The sequence below is a fragment of the Telopea speciosissima genome, chromosome 1 (genome assembly GCF_018873765.1).
Source record: "Telopea speciosissima isolate NSW1024214 ecotype Mountain lineage chromosome 1, Tspe_v1, whole genome shotgun sequence".
NCBI classification, from domain to species: domain Eukaryota; kingdom Viridiplantae; phylum Streptophyta; class Magnoliopsida; order Proteales; family Proteaceae; genus Telopea; species Telopea speciosissima.
The window spans coordinates 5,553,418-5,560,292 of NC_057916.1; the positions used below are offsets into that span (position 1 = coordinate 5,553,418).

At 36.2% G+C, this 6,875-nt stretch overlaps 1 non-coding gene across 1 annotated transcript; it reads left to right on the top strand.

Moving 5' to 3' along the window:
• The first annotated feature begins 6,211 nt into the window (after positions 1-6,211).
• On the top strand, positions 6,212-6,284 carry TRNAA-UGC. The gene has a single exon. It is a non-coding gene; the product is annotated as a tRNA-Ala (tRNA).
• The last annotated feature ends 591 nt before the right edge of the window (positions 6,285-6,875 follow it).

Below are 6,875 nucleotides of genomic sequence, written 5' to 3' on the forward strand. Positions count from 1 at the left end.
GCACAGATCAGAACAGGACAGTCAGAATAAGACAAATCAAAGCAAGGAACAGGTAAGGATACAGGCATATCAAATGCCACCTTGTCTTGCCCTTGCAGGTACCAGGTCCAGCACCAGGGATATAACTTGGGTTGGGCTTGTCCAGTTTTAGAATTGGACCGATCTCTATGGACCAAATCGAGCCCAAATTATTATGGGTGGAACCTGTATGAACTATGCATTTAAACGCCGGACCAGAGTGTGATCGGATTTGCTATGACCAGCGAGATCCGATCGAAAGAACCCAAGGAGTTCCAGGGACGAGGTAGGGGAAGATGGACCTAGATCCTCTCTAGTGTGCCAGCCCTTCCAGCGCGCATCCGACGGCTAGGCACACCCTACACACATCCCCACATGCTACTTTTAATTGTACAACGAGTTACGTGTATTAAAATTTTTGGCTTTTTCATGTGTCCCTATGTCTAGTGAAATATAAAACTTCACTATTTATTACTTGACAATACATTAGTTAGTCAATGTGATAGAGAGCTGGATCTTGTATTAAAACCCTCTGCAGTACCGGCGGGGCGGCAGTGCACATCTGACGGCACAGCAGAGGCCATGTGTGCCATGTGTGCCACCTGGCCTCTGCTATGCCATCGGATGTGCACTGCCGCCCCGCCAGTACTGCAAAGGATCCTAGTCCCTAGATCTTGATCATATAATTGATAACATGAGACTCGAAATAATGATGCAAGTATCAACAAGACAAGAAGTTTCAGTTCCTCGAGGAGTCTAAGAGCTTAGATGCAAAGGTATAACTAGGGTTCACTTGGATAGAGAGGGTTCTAAAACCTTGAAAAGTCCATTCAATTCAAATCCGTTTTAATTAATATCTTATCCGAGTTATAATAGGATCGGATTAGGGTTAGGCAAGACAAGTATTAGTTGATTTTGGATCTAGGTTTGATTCATATTTCGAGAAAACTTCTCTAATACTAAAATTTAAGAGGGGTTTGCCAACCCTAGGACGGTGGAAATTTATTCACAGGTGGTGGAGTGAAACTTAGTCCAAACTTGGATCGAATTCCCTTCGGTCGTAGGCGGGTTCAGATGCAAGTAGGAGGTATCAGAGGATATTTTGGAGAAAACACTAAAACCTAGAATGTTAGGAATCTATTTGCGGGTGGTGGAGAGAACTTAGTTCAAACTTCTATATATCCTTATAGTATAAAAAGTAAACAAAAAGATTAAGCTCAAATTTCTAGATTCAACCTACATCAGATCCATTTATACAATTTTTAGGTTTGAATAAAATTTGGTTCACAATTATAGATCCAACTATGTTTCAGGTCTCTATAGGTGTATTAAGAGTGTGACACCTTCTAATTGTTTCTTGTTTTATTCCAAAAAACTTAAAAAATCAAAGGTAAAAATAGGTTTTCAAAAATTATTTGAAAGAGACATATCATTATATCATTATCAAAAGTGTCATTGTCTTGCAAATTTTTCGAATACACATGAAATGACAAAATTTACCCTCATTAAAAAGAAAATTATTCTAAAAAAAACAAAAAATATTAAAATTACAAATTATTTGACCTTAAGGGGTGTATAATAAAATCTCATTTTTGAATCTTCTACGGTATAGGATTCGGATTCAAATCAATATAAATCATCGGACCTGTTTTATGTCCTAGTTATGAGCTATGTGAAGCAAACATATCATCAATAATGATATTGCTTTTAATCCAGAGTAGAAAGAAACGTAGGAACCTAAAAATTGTGAAAGGAAAAGAGATAATCTTTGCATCATGTGTTTCCTCAATGAGCCCCCAAGGAACTTAGAAGAAATTAAAAATAAATAAATGATGGCTATGAATAATGACACATTGACACTCACAAGGAACATCTAAATTATAGAAACCCATTGACAAGTACATTATTATTTCTACCAAGAAAATAGCAAGTACATTTTTATAACATGGACCAACTCAATGTTTGATCGTTGATACAATTAAAAATTGATGAATTTATAAAATTCACTAACCTATGTATTGAATTTTTAATATTTTAAAAAATAAATATTCAAAATATTTTTTTTAGTTTTTAAAAGGTACATCTTGTAGTGTTATGTCTTTTCACATTAGGCAACTCAGTGATCAATAAATGTGACTTTTGAAAGGCATGTCTAAATGATCAATAAACATTTCTTATGGAGAAAAAAAACATGATTTTTAGGTATGTCTTTTGGATACAATCTTTGCTAATATCTTTTTTTATCCTATAAATAGAGAGAGGTTTCAACTTATTGTTCTATATTTGTTTTTAAGAAAATATCAACCTCTATTTCTTTCCCTTGGTATTTTTCTATTCATGGTTTTGTTGTTTTTCTATTGAGCACAATTTTGAAAGACTCATAAACGTAATAGATGAATGCACGACTATTAATGGATGGCATAAGATTGTTTTATCATAGAGGCCAATTCGGATTACTCTCGATTTGCTCTAGGGGCATCTTTATGGTCTTAATCACCCAACCATTTCTTTAAGAGTTTCATGAATTTTCAAGCTCTTGATATTACGTACAAATAAATTTTTGTTCATTTGTTTATATTTAAGGAAAGTGGCAAATAATGAGAATGGATCATTTGAACGTACATGTGAGAGCCAACCATCTGTCCTATTTTAGCCATTTACAATGTGATTGGCTCTCATATTTACGTTCCCTGTTGGTACGTGCAAGGAACCGAACTCCAAATAATTCATGCTTTAAAGAACCAACGGTACTGATGTTAGATTTTTTTAAAAAAAATTATATTATAAAAGATATATTGATATAATATAAACATTGATTAATTTGGATCCACTTAAAAATAAGGAAAACATTCAATGATAAGGCCTTACAACCTATTCCGATCCAATGGCCATAATTAATTCCAAAAACCCTAGAATTTTTAAAACCCAGTGATTCGATCTCGAAAACTTTAAAATCGACCCCTCCAAAGCATTCCAAACCAGAATAACTCACGGCAGGATTCAACAAATGGTCCTTATCCTATTCCGATTTATAAAAAGAATTGAGCACGGTTAAGGAATCGGGAATTGGTATCGGCCGATTCAATCTGCCGTGACCAATCCCGCTTCCGGGCTTTAAAACTCTGGACTTGAGGCTGACTAAAGTTCTATTTGGGTGGTGCAAGAATCCCGGACACATTCCCCATCAGTGTTTCACAATCGCCCCTCCCGATTCCCGAATCCCGAATCCCGAATTCCGATAAGAGATTGGGATATCGTATCAATCTCTGCCGATAACCGATCCAGTATCGATCATATCGATCGGACACCGATACCTTAATCCATGAATTCCCGATCGGCGGAATTGGGCCGGGCAGGGAACTGGAGGGGACGAATATCCACGTCTTTGTAGGTTGTTCAGCAAGGCGGGATCATTCTCCAGCATTCATTCTCATTCTCAGTAGCGAACACCAAAATCTCAGAATACGAGCGAAGGGATCTTGGTTTTTTTATTGGTAAATTTAATGGAAAGGGCAAACTTGAATAATGGAATTTACCAGAGAAGGGAAACCAAGAGGAGATATTAGTCACCTCCTCCAGTTAAAAGATCCCCGAAGTTCTGGCCAGAAAAGAATCGTTTTACGCCTCCAGAACAAAGCCATCAAGAAATCGATCAAACACAGATCTCAGCTCTTGCAGCTGAAAGAAGAGGCGCCCAACATCTTATTTGATTTTATGTACATCACCAGAAAAAATAAAAATTTATCGCAGAAAAATAATTTGATCGGAGTCAATTAAATGAAAGCCCAAGTAAAAAAAAAAAAAAAAAGAGAAAACATTCCAGAATTAACATGAAAATGGAATGAAGATACCTAAATAATAATAAGCCTTAAAACTATTTAAATCGATGAAGAATGTGAGAAGAAATTCTGATTTCAGCAGAAATAAGAAAGAGGGAGAGATGAGAAATCCTCAACTGGTAGAGCTGTTAGGGTTTGGCTGATATTAACCTCGTTAGTGATTTATAAAGGAAGAAAGAGCAGGTGTCGTATACATTCGATATCGAGTTTTATATTTGGATTAGAATCCGACGGTTCTCAGAATCCTACAAGACATTAATATTCTTGAATTACTGTTCACTTTATTAATAACAATAGCATTGTACAATAACTTGATTGTAGCTCCAACGACAGAGCGGTAGCTTTGCATGCTGCAGGTTTGCGGTTCGATACCCTTCAGTAGTGATTTGACGCATTTAGGTGGACCTAGGGTTCTCACCATCATCTGAATTCATAAGATGACTATAATGCCCTTGTATGGATGGTTCTCTAACCAATGAACCAAGTCTAAAGAGTATGTCTATACCTCCATGCTCCTTCTTCCCAGTGAAATTGCACATGTAATTCCCAGTGAATATCATGTCTTGATTTTTTAAGGATATAGACATTAATAAAATTCAGTTCTTATTACTTTTTACCATTGGATCATAGTATCATACTAGTGGATCAGTATTAGAGATAACGAACCATGATAATCACCACCCACTGCTAAGTATCATCAGATACAAATATCAGATGAAATGTAAGGAGCTGAAAAATAGTAGGGAAACGAAACCAGTTTCTATTACTCTGTTTGGCCGGTAAGATGAAAGAGCACAAGGGTATCAATTGGTTTGGTTCGGTTTCAGTTTTGTTTCGGTTTCGATTTGGTTCAAGAGACAATATCTATAAATCGAATTAGTTTAATTTTATTCAATTCCAATCTGGTTTTTGTATTTGGTTTCATTCGATTTGTATATAAGGGTGTCAGCCGGTTCGATTTCGGATATTTGGTTCGGTTCCATGCATTGTGGGTGTGACCCAAAATCGAACCGATACGCGACTCGGTTCTGGTACTTACAACCAAATCCGAACCCCCTCGGTTTGGTTCGGTCTTAGTTCTAATTCGATTTCACAAAACGGTTATAATTCAGGTCTAATTCGATTTTTAATGCAATATAATTCGGTTTTTTAATACGTTTCCATTTTTTTATAGGAGAAAATGGAGGTTGCACGTTTGAATTTGAAAGAATTGTAAGACTTGAAGTAAAAGAATAAAATTAAAAATCTAAAACTAAAATAAAAACAATAAAATAGAAAAGGGAATTTGAACAGCCATTCAATTAGAGAATTAGAGTTATAATCTTAAATAATTACCAAAAAAACAAAGAAGATAAATATGATTTTTTATTTGGATACATACGGTTTTGGTTACTTTAATTACTTAATTACTTTATTAAATATCATTTACCCAATTAAAAGATATAGGGTTTGGGAATTAAATGGGTATTTGGTTTCGATTTCGGTTCAAGCCGACGGGTTTGGACATGAAACCAAACTGAACCGAACCGAACCAAATTAACTTATCCTATATTTGAACCGAAACCAAACCGAATTAATTCGGTTCGGTTTGATTTCGGTTTGGTTTTGACACCCTTATTTGTATATCATTTCGATACTTCATCTATAAATTTTGTTGAAGCGAAAATAATTTGTCAAAACAAATAAAGTTGAAAAGGAAATCTACCTTTCAATCGGCTTTACACAACAAAATAAAAAAATCCATTATAGGTAATTTCACACAGCCAAACAAAAATACATGCTTAAAAGGCTTTAGTATGATTTAGGGTCAATTTGATTCGGCTTAAACCAATAGTTCTTAGATTAAGCTCGAAACCAAAACCAAAACCATACCCATATAAAATTTAATCTTTAAAACCAAAATTTAAACCGCACTGTTTTGATTAAGTTCAGTTTTAAATGGCGTTTTCGATTTTCGGGTTGTTTTAAATTGATACCATTAAACATGGTTCTACGTATTGCAGGCGATACATATCGATTCTGCATGGAGGCGATCTCGATACTGTGCTAATACCGTATTGATAATACAGTACAAATAAGGGGTAAAATGGTTAGAAAATCTATTTGATTCAGGGGTAATTTTGTCTGATGCGACCGATCCATTCTAATACCGTATCGATTTATCAAGTAACCGATATCAGATCCGATACCATGCACTAGAACCATGCTCTTAAAGAACAGGGTTGTATGCATATGATATCTAAAGAACAAGGTTATATTTGGATCCGACTCTGGTGGTTTGTATAGTTTTTTTTTTTAAAAAAAGCCGAAAATTTATATATAAATAATGAAAAACACCTCAAACTTTCAACAATGGGGATGTAGCTCAAATGGTAGAGCGCTCGCTTTGCATGCGAGAGGTACAGGGTTCGATACCCTGCATCTCCATTGCATATTATGTGAGCTATGATTGAATGCATTCGGTGGACCTAGGGTTTCCACCATCATCTCACAAAGATGAGGTCAACAATGCCTTTATATGAGCTTACTTTTTCGATGGATTTGGAATCAGAAACTCTAGGAGAGAGAGAGAGAGAGGGGTATTAGGTGAGCTATGATTGAATTCATTCGGTGGACCTCGGGTTTCCACCATCATCTCACTTTGCATTCAGTGGATCTCGGGTTTCCACCATCATCTCACAAAGATGAGGTCAACAATGCCCTTATATGAGCTTACTTTTTCGATGGATTAGGAATCAGAAACTCCAGGAGAAACAGAGAGAGAGAGAGAGAGAGAGGGGGGGGGTAGTACGAATTTTTATTGTATTAGGTTCCTGACCTCGGTACTGTTCGGTCAGGTGCCTTGGATGGGTCTCATCCCCCTCTTATAAGAGGCACTAGGAAACCGCATCTTAACCGTAAACGATAACGATTCGATATAGTACAGTGGCCCGTTGGTGCTGGAGAGAATTCTCACAGCTCCTTCAAATCTATGCAGAGGTACATTACATCGCCACTCCACCGTGCAACTCCGCTTTC